This window comes from Bactrocera dorsalis, chromosome 3 (assembly GCF_023373825.1).
Source record: "Bactrocera dorsalis isolate Fly_Bdor chromosome 3, ASM2337382v1, whole genome shotgun sequence".
Taxonomy (NCBI): domain Eukaryota; kingdom Metazoa; phylum Arthropoda; class Insecta; order Diptera; family Tephritidae; genus Bactrocera; species Bactrocera dorsalis.
Genome location: NC_064305.1, coordinates 75250664 through 75263946, shown reverse-complemented (window position 1 = coordinate 75263946; position 13283 = coordinate 75250664). Strand labels below are relative to the sequence as shown.

The 13283-nt window shown below is 30.3% G+C and overlaps 2 protein-coding genes across 4 annotated transcripts in view; one reads left to right on the top strand and one right to left on the bottom strand.

Moving 5' to 3' along the window:
- LOC105229131 (diacylglycerol kinase 1) overlaps positions 1 to 9269 on the bottom strand; it is a 198379-nt gene extending 189110 nt beyond the window's left edge. For 2 of the 3 annotated variants that reach the window (XM_049453422.1, XM_049453424.1), the window contains exon 1: positions 8304 to 9269. The gene's annotated coding sequence lies outside the window, so the exon portion shown is untranslated. The remainder of the gene's footprint in view (positions 1 to 8303) is intronic. The other variant, XM_049453423.1, reaches the window with a different exon arrangement.
- Positions 1 to 13283, top strand: part of LOC105229187 (uncharacterized) — a 226675-nt gene that overhangs the window by 14307 nt on the left and 199085 nt on the right. The gene's annotated exons all lie outside the window — the stretch shown is intronic.

Genomic DNA, 13283 nt, shown 5'->3' with positions numbered 1-13283 from the left:
GGCTTGGCAGACAAAAGGGGCAAACGTTGTAGTTAGAACAGACGATTGGCAAATAAAGCGTATGAGCACAAATCACGCGCAGAAATACACATACATATATACATATATGCTGGCGCACATATACTTACAAAAGCGGAGGGTTATTGTATTGTATATGCATATTGACATATTGAGATTAAGTGCAATATAAATTATAACTTTGCTTGCGCAAAGTTGTATACTAACACATATATGCGTATGTGTGTGTGTGCTGCGTTGTTTTGGCGTTGCTGAAATGTTGCTGGCGGAAGTGGATTAGTGCGAAATGCTGATTGAAATGATAAGATTTACGATTATTTCGGTTTAGTAGCGAAGGATATGAACACACACACGCGCATATATACCACTTAGCACATATCAATATATATTAACACACATATATACATATTTTCTTATACATATGCACATATACACAATTTTGCCTATATATAAAAATATATTTACATGCATCATTAAGCGTGCGAACAAGTTTATCAAGACATATTCTTTGTAATTGTTTGTGTTATTATTTCTACATTTACGGCAGCAATGATTTACTGTTGCCACTTTTTCTTTGCATGCATGCATTTTGTTTTTGTAATTTTATTGTAGTTTTTTTGTACTTTATTGATTGCTTTGATTTGTCGATTTGCTTGTATTAAAGCGCTGGTGCAAGTCTTTGTTTTCCTGCCGCCAAATATTCATAGATTTTGTTGTTTGCTCTGAAAATTCTGCAAATGAAGCAAATATTTGCACACACATATCCAGATTTTGATTCAAAGTAAATAAAAACTTAATTTATATTGATTGCAGTTGATAAAGAAAACAAGAATAAATATTGGCTTTAGTGATACCTTCCAAAGCTGCAATTTTTAAATCATTAAAGGGTGTAAAAAGCAGTTTGTCGGCCAAATTGTATGGCAGCTATATGATATAGTGATCCGATCTGAACAATTTCGTAGGTGATTACAGCTTTGTCTTGATTAGAAATATATACTAAATTTTGTCAAGATATCTCGTCAAATAAACAAGTTTTTCATACCGTAACTTGATTTTGATCCATCAGCTTGTATGGCAGCTATAGCTTATGCTAGCCCGATTTAAATAATTTCTTGGGATATTATAGAGTTGCGGTGACTAAAAATGTATGCCAAATTTTGTAAAGATATCTAGTCAAATAAAAAAGTTTTCCATACAAGAACTTGCTTTTCATGGGTCACTTTGTATGGCAGCTATATGCTATAGTGGTCCGATAACCATAGTTCCGATAAGAGAGCAACTACTTGAAGAGAAAAGGACGTGTGAAAGTTTTCAGTTCATCATTTATATAGTTATATACCTAATAGAGTCTCCGACATTTCCTTCTTGCCACATTTTATTTACCCTGTTCAGTGTATATACTTGTAGTAAATAATTTCTATTGCTTGCATTTGCTAATGAAAATACGTTCAATGTATACTTTTTAAATTTTGCAATAATTTTAATTCAGGGCATTAGATTGAGTGATTCTTTCGCTTTCCCTTATGCATAAAAAATATTTGCATAAAAGCAGAATGCAAAAAAATCTAGAAACAAAACCTCTGGGAGCATATGCGAGCCAAAAGACAGTGAAAAATGCATATTTGAGTAGTTGGGAGGCAAAAATGTGCGCATTATTTATCATTTTAAGCAAGCAGACGATCAGATAAGAAAGCTGTATGTAAGCAAATGCTGCTATAAAGAGAATCGAAACGAATTTTTTTAAAGTTGAACTATTGAACTTGAATAAATATTATTTTCATAAAATTTTTCTGAGAATTTTAAAGTGTAATTTCGTTTAGCAAAAATACATGTGCTTTGTGTTGTTTGATATTACGCATATTTAGTTGTACTGTATATATGTATATACATAAATATCTATATAATGCGTACGAATTATAATTTTGAAAAAACTTGGCAACCTTAGGAACACTTTTTTTTGAAAAATAATGATTATAAATTGGGTTTGGTATAGTGAAGACTTCCCTTCAACCTATTCGAACTTTGGTTTCTACTCGAGTGATATTTCTGTCCGTTTTTGTGTAAACCAAACTGGTTGCAACCCATTGAATAATTATCAGTTCTTAATTACCTACATATTTTTATGTATGTATATATTTAAAAATATATATTTTTTATAAAAAATATTTCGGTTACTTTTATTTAAACATTATGAAAAATTAGTTTGAACTTTTAAAAGTTTTTAAAATATTTTAAAATTTTGGAAGCCTACTTGTAGTTTAAGAAATTTGGTTTCTTGTGTATTTTCCAACACTCCTATGTTAAAATATTTTAATTATAAATTATATAATAAAAATTATTATAACTTTCATTTACTAAATATCCGCAAGCCCCATACAGAGTTTTTCGACAAAATATATCATTTTTGGCAATTGTTGGCAACCCTGTCTGAAATATTCCTCCATTATTATTTCCAATTAGGTAAATTTCACTAAACGTGACAATAAATATTTTAAAAATGTTTCTTTAAAAATTCTTGGCAACTCTTTTTGATAAAAAGTTGTTAATTTAAAAATGTTGGCAATTTTGTCCGGAAAAAGTGTGAAATACTTTATTTTTAGAAATGTTTAATTTTGTCGATATGGTAATGAATGTTTTTTAAATTTTTATTCAAATGTTGTTGGCAACTCTGAATATCATGTTTCTTAAAACTTTTTTAAATAATTGTTTACAACAGCTACAAACAATAATTTTCAAGTTTAGAAAATGAATTTTAATTATTATTAAAAAATTATTGGCAACACTGTCTGAAAAAATCTAAATTTTTAATAGCTTGATTTCTCTAAATGTGACAAAAAATATTGTTAAAATTTATATTGTATATGAAAATTGTTGGCAACACTGTTTGATACAAAATTTTCATTAATAAATCAGTCTAAGGATACCAAATAAGCTATTTGTAATTTTTTTTTTGCAATTTGAATTGGAAAAAAGGTGGCAACTCTTTTTAAAACCAATTTTTTATTATTAGATCGTTGGTAATTCTATCTAGAAAATCCAAAAATAGTGATCTTTTAAATTTGCATTTGAAAAAGGATGGCAACTCTGTATAAGAAATTTTTTTTCGAAAAATTGTTGGCAATGCTGCCTAAAAAATCCAAAATATGCTATTTTTTATAAATTTTTTTAAATTTGTATTTGAAAATTATTGGCAACTCTGTTTGATAAAAATTATTATAGAAAAATCGTTGAGAATCCTGTCTAAAAAATCCAAAATATGCTATTTCTAAATAATTTTTTTTAAATGCATTTGAAAAGTGTTGGCAACTCTATTTGATAAAAAGTTTTTATTGAAAATCCGTTGACAATCATGTCTAAAAATCCAAAATTTGCAATTTTTAGAATTTTTTAAAATATGCATTTGAAAAGTGTTGGCAACTCTGTTTGATAAAAAGTTTTTTTGAAAGTTGGCAATCCTGTCTAAAAAATATAAAAGTGTCAAAAATATTTTTAAATTGTATAATATATAAATAAATTTATTTTTATTTGGCAACCTTAAGTAAATAATTAATATTAAAGATATGCGTATTTGAAGATAATACTTTTTTCGATTTTAAAAAATAAACGTAAAAATTTTTATTTTGTGAGTATATGTAGGTATGGTTTCTAATACTCGAGTATAATTTATAAAAATACGTAAGCCTCAGATATACATAAAGTTCAAAATTAACAACTTTTCACTATAAAGATTTTAATATGATGTAATATATGTATTTATAGTCCTATTCATTAGTCCACCAAAATATAAATTTTTGTTTTTGTTTTTAATTTTCAATGATTTTTCCTAAGAGCTACTATAAAATCTAAACCCAAATTTAGCGGTTAGTAGCTAATAGTTACCACAATTTAATAACCGCATATACGAAAACCATTACCAGAACCATTTAGCTACCTGCCACAAAATTTTACAACCAACAAATGGCATAATATGGCATTAGTCCAGACTCGTTTCAGCCACTTAAATTCGTCTGTCTGCGAAAGCAAAAAATATAAATATTCCCGGCTGCGGTATCATAACTTTTAATTAGAACCTTTTAACGCCTCTAGATATTTTCCAATTACACCTCGTTAAAATTTTTATATTTGTTTGGAGTTATTTTTGTTTTTGTTTTCGCTTTCGCCTTGCTTATGTGCGCTTGTACGCTTTTCGTAGAAACCATTAAATGCTAATTTCGCTTTGTCGCGCTGCGACGCGTGTCAACCCATTTGTTTGCCTATTTATTCATATTTTTAGCGCACCTACAAGTGAGACGCTATATTTATGTGTGAGAATGTATGCGTATGTGTGTGTGCCTGCTGACTCCTACATCTATTTTGTTGTTGTTCGTGTGTCTACATGCCCATTGTTTTGTTGTTAGTTTGTTGGATAGACGTTCATTCGCCACTGCAGCAACAAACCGCAAGCACACACGCCCACACACACACACACACATACATAGCAGTACAAAAAACGCTGATAATACAAATTGTTTCTGTCACTTGTTGTGGTTATGCCATTCGCATTAGTCGACCGGCCATTGTTTATACGCATCGGTATAGTATGCAAAAGCAAAATACACTCGAAAATTAAAAAAATAAATTGTAAATTATAAATTGCGCATGTGTGTGTAGCGTGTGCGTGTGCTTTTATGCAAATTTTTGCATTGTTCATGTGCGTATAAATTAGCATAAATAGTATTTAATGAGGCAGAAAGGGTAATGTTTTTTTTCTTTTTGCGTCGATCAAGATGCTTTCTGGGGCGGCGCAGCCTATTTTAGCAGCTTTCAAATTTATTATATTGTCTATTTTCGTATTAATATGAGAACAGTGTGGAGATAAAGTGCTGCGCAAGTTAAGTTTATAAAATTTAAAAAAAGTCGCTCGAAATCGTAATATATAAATTGAGCACATATTTATACAATTTTATTATTTATATGCAATAAACGAATAATCATTACTATAAAAAAAAGTTGTTGAATAATTACATAGCTTGAATAACGTATACGCCCGGGTAGTCGCACCAATAATGTTTGTCTAAAAACCTCTTGATTTCTTGACAACCCTTTGAAGTTTTGAGCAGCAATTAGTTATAAGCGGATTTTATTATATGTCACTTTTAACAATCAAAATGCATATAAGTATTTTATATCTTGAATAGTAGGTGCTCCAGAGCTTTAATGACAATTTATTTGTCATTTAGATTATAATTATAAAGCTTACTGGTAACCTCTTCAAATATTTTTGATAGTCTGTAAATATTTTTTAAACGGTATATCGTAACGGTAATTCTAGTCTTATATACACTTAAAAAATAATGAGTTTCAGAACTTCCAAAAGTAGGCAGACCAGAGTTGCAAATAGTACATTAAATAGTTCAGTGAGTAACTGAAGTTAAAATTGCTTTTTATTTTCTTATTTCGAAAATTAAAATTTAAAATCCCTACTAGTGAATTGAAAAAAAATAGAGTTTATTATATTAAAATATACTAATTTTTGACTTCGAAAACTGGATTAAAATATATTTTTAATCTGCAAGTTTTTTATTCAAAATTATTTATTTTTTTACGTTTCGGTACCATTTTGATTATCTTTAGAGAAGCAGAGGAAAGAAGGCTTATTTATAATAAAATATCAACATATTCGAACTCTTTTTATCCTATTTTTATTTAATTATTGTTTCAGTTAAGAATATTTAAATGAGATTTTAATTTGAAAGTTATTAGTTTTTATTTGTTAACTCAATTTGAATTAAAAATAATATAATATATTTTTTAATTTTTAAAAATATCTTGAAAATATCTTTTTAAAAATATCTTTAATTTTTTTAATTTTTATTTTTTTTAATTAAAATTTTTTTATTAAAATTAAGATTTTTAAATAAAAAAAAATATATATTATATATATATTTTGGATTTTTAATCCCTTATGATTTGGTAATGGCCAATAGCCGTAAAAATTTTTGTGTATAGGCTTTTGACTGATTTGGTTATCACTGCTTTGTTTATGGAAATAAATTTAGTAATAATTGCGGTTATCGAATTTTAAAATTCATTTTGATTACTAATTTCAAGTTTAATTTAAAAATCTCGGAATTTAATTTTTTTTCTAATTATTCTATTGTGCTTCAAAATTTTAGAATATATTAATATTAATTATTATTACTGTTATTCAATGACGTCAAAATTGCTAAACTCTGAAGATAAGTGAAATTTGTTGCTTCTAAAGTAAATATTGCTAAATTAAGCATAAATTATTTATTGGCATAGGCCGACGAACAAGAGATTACGACGCTACTGTTGTGGTGATAAAATTGTCTTTCTACTTGTATATTGTAAACATATGTTGGTGGAAAATATTTATTGTGGTCAATAGTAATTGGAACTATGAATTGTAATTATTTGTTAATGCTTTTATTTGCTGAATAATCAAATAAATTTGTAATTAAAGAATAATTAATGGAAATTTTCAACATTCATTAATGATGTAATGTTTATTATTTTCAGTAATAAAATAATTTAGTAATGAAATAAGAAATAATTTAATTTTGAATACTTAAAGGCAGTAATTGCAATGTAATCATTACCAATAATTAATTATACAATGATTACTATTCACTTTTGATTTATGAAAACAGAAAATAACGCTATTAAATTTTAAAGAACGCAATTATTGACAGAATAATCATATTCATTTGAATCATCAATGAACAGTAATTAACGGAATTAACCTACATGAATCAACTACATAATCATTACAATTATTGTTAATAAAATTTTGTACATCAAAAAAGATATTAGTAATGTAATCATTACCACTAATTAATTAAATAATGATTAAAATTTATTTTTAATGTCTGGCAATTGAGAAATAAATGCTTTTAACACTTAAAGAAAGTAATTATTAGCATTATTTTGAATGAAAAGTAATTAAAAAAATTTCTTGTTGGCATGCAATCGTTGCAATTATTATTTTCAATAATGAAATAAAAATTAAATCAATTTTTAATAATAAGAAAGAATAATTGTAATGTAATCATTACTACCAATTAATTACATAATGATTACAATTACTTTTTGATTTATGAACACAGTAGAATAAAAGCTTGTAACGCTTGAGAAAAAGTAATTAGTAAAGTAATCGTTAACATTACTACATTATATAACGATTTCAAGAATTGATTGGCTTATGAAAGCAGAAAAATTTAACACATAAAGGGAGCTTTTAGTAATTCAATCATTACCATCAATTAGTTATATAATGATTATATACATTTTTTTTCGAAAGCAGTAAAATACATTTTTAATACTTAAAAGTATTAAATGATAATGTAGTACTTTCCATTACTTTTCATTTACTTCCAACACAATGTATAAATTATTTAAAATAATGTTTGATTATAAATTTCCTCTAATTTATATTATGGTATTACATATAAGTTGCAATGGTTTATAATTGATAATGCTGTTTTTTTATAAAAGTTTGAAGGTTCTTTTATAAATCTTCTAATAGCTTGTAAAGGAAGGTTAATAATAATTAAAATTTAATAGTAAGCTTGTAAGGGAAAATTGTTGAATTTCACTCTAAACATTAAATTTTTATCCAGTGAATAACTCACTAACAAAATGTGCTGAAATAAATACTAGATTGTCTTCCAAACCGCCGACAACTCTACACAAAAATATTTCCCGAATGAAATATTCAGACAAACATATAACTTATTCATTCCGAAAAAACTCATAAAATTGCTTAGCCGCTCTTCCTAATAGATTCATTCATCAAATTTGGTTACACAAATATTCTTAGTATTCAAAGTTATGGCTCTAGCTAACTTTCAATACCAAGAAATCTTCATAAATGTTAACCATAGAATTTTCACACATATCCCACTAAACTTTTCGCAAATATTTCATAACATCCAGTTAGCAATTCGAATCGAATTCCTGCACGATATTTCATTAATTCTTGCAACGAAAATTCCTTTGGCTACGCGTGCAACCTGGGCAAGCTTTGAACTTTGCAATTAACAGAATGCAATCTCTCATAGTTATGTCAAGTGAAATGTGTTTTATTCGCATAACTTTTCGCCTTCGTTATTTTAAGGAAATGCTTGTAAAAATAACTTCAGAGCCTGCGCTGCGCGCCTAAACTTTTACCACTCAAAGCTATCAAATTTGTGCTCATCAATCAAAAGCAGAAAAACAACAAAAAGAAACACTTACAAACACGAGAAATAAATAAAATGGAAAGTGAAAGAACTAGAGCGCACCTTAGATCATCAGCAGCGGGCCGCAGAGCTCAGCACACCACATCAGCAAGGCACAGGCAATGCCGCGTCGCACGCCGCGTCGCCAGTGCTTACAATGCACTACACTTTGTTCAGCCGACGGCTGTCTCCCTTTGGTGGTTTTATTTGGATGTGTGAGTGTTTGTAAACAGGCACATTGATGCACACACACACACACAATCGCACACAGTCGCACAAATGTCAACCCACTCCAACTTCTTGTCGCAATAAATTCTTTCGTTTGCAGTTTTTTATTGTTTTTGTTTTTCGATTTTTTTGATGCTTTTTATTTTGTTTCTTTTTTTGTATTTCAATTTCTTTGTTATTTGTTTGTTTTCGCTTGTGTTTGTTGTGCTGCTGTGCACCGACTTTACGCTGTCACACACTTTTTAAATTTATTTGCAATAATTTTTCTCAAATATATAGATATATATATATACATATAGGATATATTTACAGAAAGCGATAAAAGCTTCGAACAAAGTCACCCACTCTTTTTTGCTTTTTGCTGCTGCTGCTGCTCACCACTTCATTTGCTTTTAATTTATTTCATATTTATTTTTGTATTCAAATATTTTATTTTTATAAGCGCAGCAATCTTATATTTACTAGACATTTCTATTTGTATTTATAAATATTCTCAAAAATATTTTTGTTTTCTACACACTGCTATTGTGGTTGTTGTTGTTGCTGCTGCGACGGCTACTTCTTGGCTGCCACCAATACGTCAGCGTTTTTTATCACTTTGCTCAAATCAGCGAAAACACAAACAAAAAAATTATCTTTTCGTTTTTGTTGCTGTTACAGTGTGTTTGTGTTTTTGTTATATTCTTATTTTTTCTTATTTAAATATTATCTTATTTTATTTTATTTCGGTTTTCTTATTTATCTCGTTTTCCACGCGTTACCGCCGGCAGTTCCACTGAAACTGAGCCATTTCACGCTGTGCTGTTTGCTTTTATTCATTGCGGCCAACATTGCTGGCAGCGTCGTGTTTACCACGTCCTCCACCACGTCCCTCACAGCAGCGCGCACACCTGCTCTCTTGTTGTTTGCCTGATTTTCACTACTCACAACGTTCTACGCTCACGTGGCGTGCAAACAGAGAGTATTGCCAATTTGCTTTTGCTGTTTCAAAGTGCAGCAAGTGGTGGAAAATGCTGTTTGGCGCTTTTCTCCAGAGAGAGAGTGTGAGCGAAAGTAGTGATAGTGATGGTGTGTTGCCATATTTCTATTTTTTTAAGTTTTAATTTTTGTGAGCGCTTAAAATTTTGCTTTTTTTTTTAAACAAAAACAGTCAGATCTTATTTTTAGAAATAAAAATTGTCGTGTCTCGAATCCTTCCGGATTCCCGGATTTTCGGGGGTATGTTGCCATGTTTATATTCAATTTAAATTTTTATGAGCGCTTAAAATTTGTTTTAAGCAAAAACATCAATTATTTTAGAAATAAAAATTATCGTGTCTCAATTTCGGGATCCCGGATTTTCGGGATTTTTATTGTATTCAAATTTAAGCTTGAAAATTTAGTACACACAAGTATTTTTGTTTCTTTTTGAAATTACATATTAAAAACTAAAAAAATATAAATAATCGAGACTTTTTTTCGGGACCCCGAATTGTCGGGACTTTTCTAAACTAATCGAAACAAACGACAACCCCGGAAGAACTATTTTAAAAAATAAAAATTATTATTTTCCAGGATTAAAATTATTCTTCTACGGGATCCCACACACACACAAGTATTTTTGTTTCTTTTTGGAACTACATACATATGTATTAAAAACTAAAAAAAATATAAATAATCGAAACTATTTTTCGGGATCCCGAATTTTCAGAATTTTTCTAAACTAATCGAAACAAACAACAACCGTGTAAGAACTATTTTAAAAAATAAAAATTATTCTTTTTCAGGATAAAAATCATTCTTCTTCGGGATCCCGAATTTTCGGAATTTTTACTGTACTCAAATTTATGCTTGAAAATTTAATACACACTCAAACCCAGAAAAACTATTTTTAGTTATAAAAATTAATATTTTTCGGGATCCCGAATTTACTGTACTCAAATAGTATAAGCGTGAAAATTGGGTGCACACATGTTGTCATATAGTACATACATATTTGAGACTTTTTAATTTTTATCAGCCACCAAAAGCTATTTTTAGAAATACATACATATAAATTATCGGTATTATTTTTCGGGATCCCAAATTTTTTTGGATTTTTACTAAACTAAATTAAAAAACAACAACCAAAAGATCTAGTTAAAAAAAAAGTTTTTGGGATGCAATTTCGGTATCCCGAATTTTCGGGATTTATCGACCTTTGCCTTTTTGTGGGTCATTCCTATACCAAAGTAATTAGCAATACGACTGGAATAATGAAAAAACTTGTAGAGCATTATAAAACATTGAAAGCGATTTATGGGCAACACTCCTAATAAAGAGCAATCTACCATACACTCTCAACTCTCGCAGCTACAACACTCTCCAGCACTTTCTCTTTACTTTCACTACCAAATTGACTGCTATTAAGGGCTCTCTGTGGCTGCCTCTAACAAAACGTCATCACTTCAAACAAACCGACACACTTACACACCATTATGCACAAGTGAAAAACGATGACGTCACACACGCTCTTGACACCAATGCTGCAAGCATTGCTAGTCGCTTGGCCGAGTGAAGGCTGCCGAGTTTGTACGTAAGTGTGAGTGTGTATTTGTAAGGCGGCTGCAGGAATCATTGAAACATTCGATCACTCACCGGAGTAATGCAATTTTGCACGTGCAATTTTTATGAATTACTTTTACCTTTGCCTAGAAAGGAAAATCAATTTATATGAAATGTGAGAGGAGAGAATCTCTGCGGGCAGCAGAATTATTTGTGAGAGTTTGTGCTTCACAGATAATCAGAAAACAGCTGAGTAATTTTCGACAATAAAGTGAGTTGGTGAACAAAAGTTCATTGTCACTCATCCTTCATTCTTCATCCGTTATACTTCTTCAAGCTAAAAGTAGCTGCACGGCTTAAATTCTCTGACTAAAAGGAAAATAAACAGCCTCCACAAATTGAAGGTAAACATACACAAGAATGACTCTCATTATTTGTAGATGGAGGAGTAAGGAACGGCAGCCACACGCTGTTTCGGCGTCGCGTTTCCGTGCCCGTATTTAGTCCTCGCGGCACAAGAAAAAAATTAAAAAAAAAGAAAAAATAAATTATGACGAAAATGTCAAGTGCTGTTAGGGAATAAATTTACGAGAGTCGATGGTTAGATGTTAATATCTACATATGTATGTATATGGAGCATGAATATGTTGACCGGTTTGTCTACAATCGAGCGTCAATACCGATGACGTTGCAAATCGATTGAAATTGCTGTTGAGTTTGGTATTGTGTTGACGATAATCACGTTGATGGTGCTGAGCATGTAGTAGTTTGCATTACTTTTTTATAATTTACTTCCCATTCAAAGCTACTTCCCTTTTCCTATCGTGACATTTCGAGTCCTTTGGGTACTTAAATTTTCCGTACCAACCAAAAGTGCAACAGCAGTTTAAAATTGCGTTCTGTAGATTTTTGTGAAAATGCTTTAATCTCATATGTATGCCGGAGAATTTTTTTTAAATATTATCTTGAAATTCTATGGCAACCCATTTCGATAGGGTAACCATTAAAATTATATGACAAAATCTTGTTCAGTAGTTTTTAAAGATTTATTTATAAAAGATGTTGCTACTAAAAATTTTCTAAAAAAAAAACCAATTTCCTTATTTTAAAAAAGCCTTATAGCGAAAGCTTTCAACTTAAAGCTTTGTATTTGAAGACCAATTTGTAGTTTACGAAACTTTTATTCGAAAATTAGAATATTATACACCTTATCAAGACAGTATCGGGAATTTTCATTTCCCCCTCTCATCACCCGTTTATATGGAAGACAGGTATATTTTTTTCCTAGGTTGGTAAAACTGTACCTCTGTTGCCAAAAATTAGCTCGATCTGTACCAGTGTGTTTACAGCAGCTGTTTATGTCAAACGACCTCAGTAATGTTTTTAGAATTTTACAAATTCTTTTAAGGTATTTGTTTTAAACATTGGCCATACGCTCAACAAATATCATTATTAGCAAGCACCGTATTCACATGATTTAGCTCCGTATGACTTCTGGCTATTCTTGTAACTCAAAGAACCGTTCCGGGGAAACCGTTTTGAGTTAATTGAAGTCATCAAAACAAATTCGACGCAAGGGCTGAGGTCGACTGACATAAACAGCTTTAGCATGACCCACTGCGGTATTTCGATTGGAATTTCTGCTATAATTCACTAAATTTAGTCTTCGAGCTCCTCGGGCATTGCTATTGATTGGCGTAAATCTTTGATTTAACAAACCTTCAGAGCAAATAATCTATAGGCGCTAAATCACACGATATTGTGTGGCCATTTGTATGGAATATTTATCGAAATTAACTAGTCGCCAAAATTGGCAGCAAACATAACCTGCTAGAAATAGAGATCTTTTGAGCCAATTTCATGAAGTTCCGGGAACAAAACATGTCTGTAACATCGTATTCTAACGCTCGTTATTGGCGGCAACGGTATTTCGTTCCTCATTTCAAAAGTGATAAAGCCCAATTATGCCGCCATTTCACACTCCGCACCAAAAGGTCAAGTTTTGGGGATGCAATTGCATTTCCTGAACCATACAAGGATTTGACTCACCCCAATAGCGATAATTTTGTTCTTTGATGAAGTCATTAAACCAGATAAGAGTGGATAAGGACTCGCGACTTGGCTCACGGTTGAACGCTGAAATCCTTGTCAACATGTGCTACATTGGACTCAGTAGACAATTAAGAAGTAAAGTCCTCTCTCGACGCAAAAAGGCCAAATCCTACAAAACATACATCATCCCCGTCCTGCTATGTGGTGCTGAAGCATGGACGATGACAACAATGATAGGCG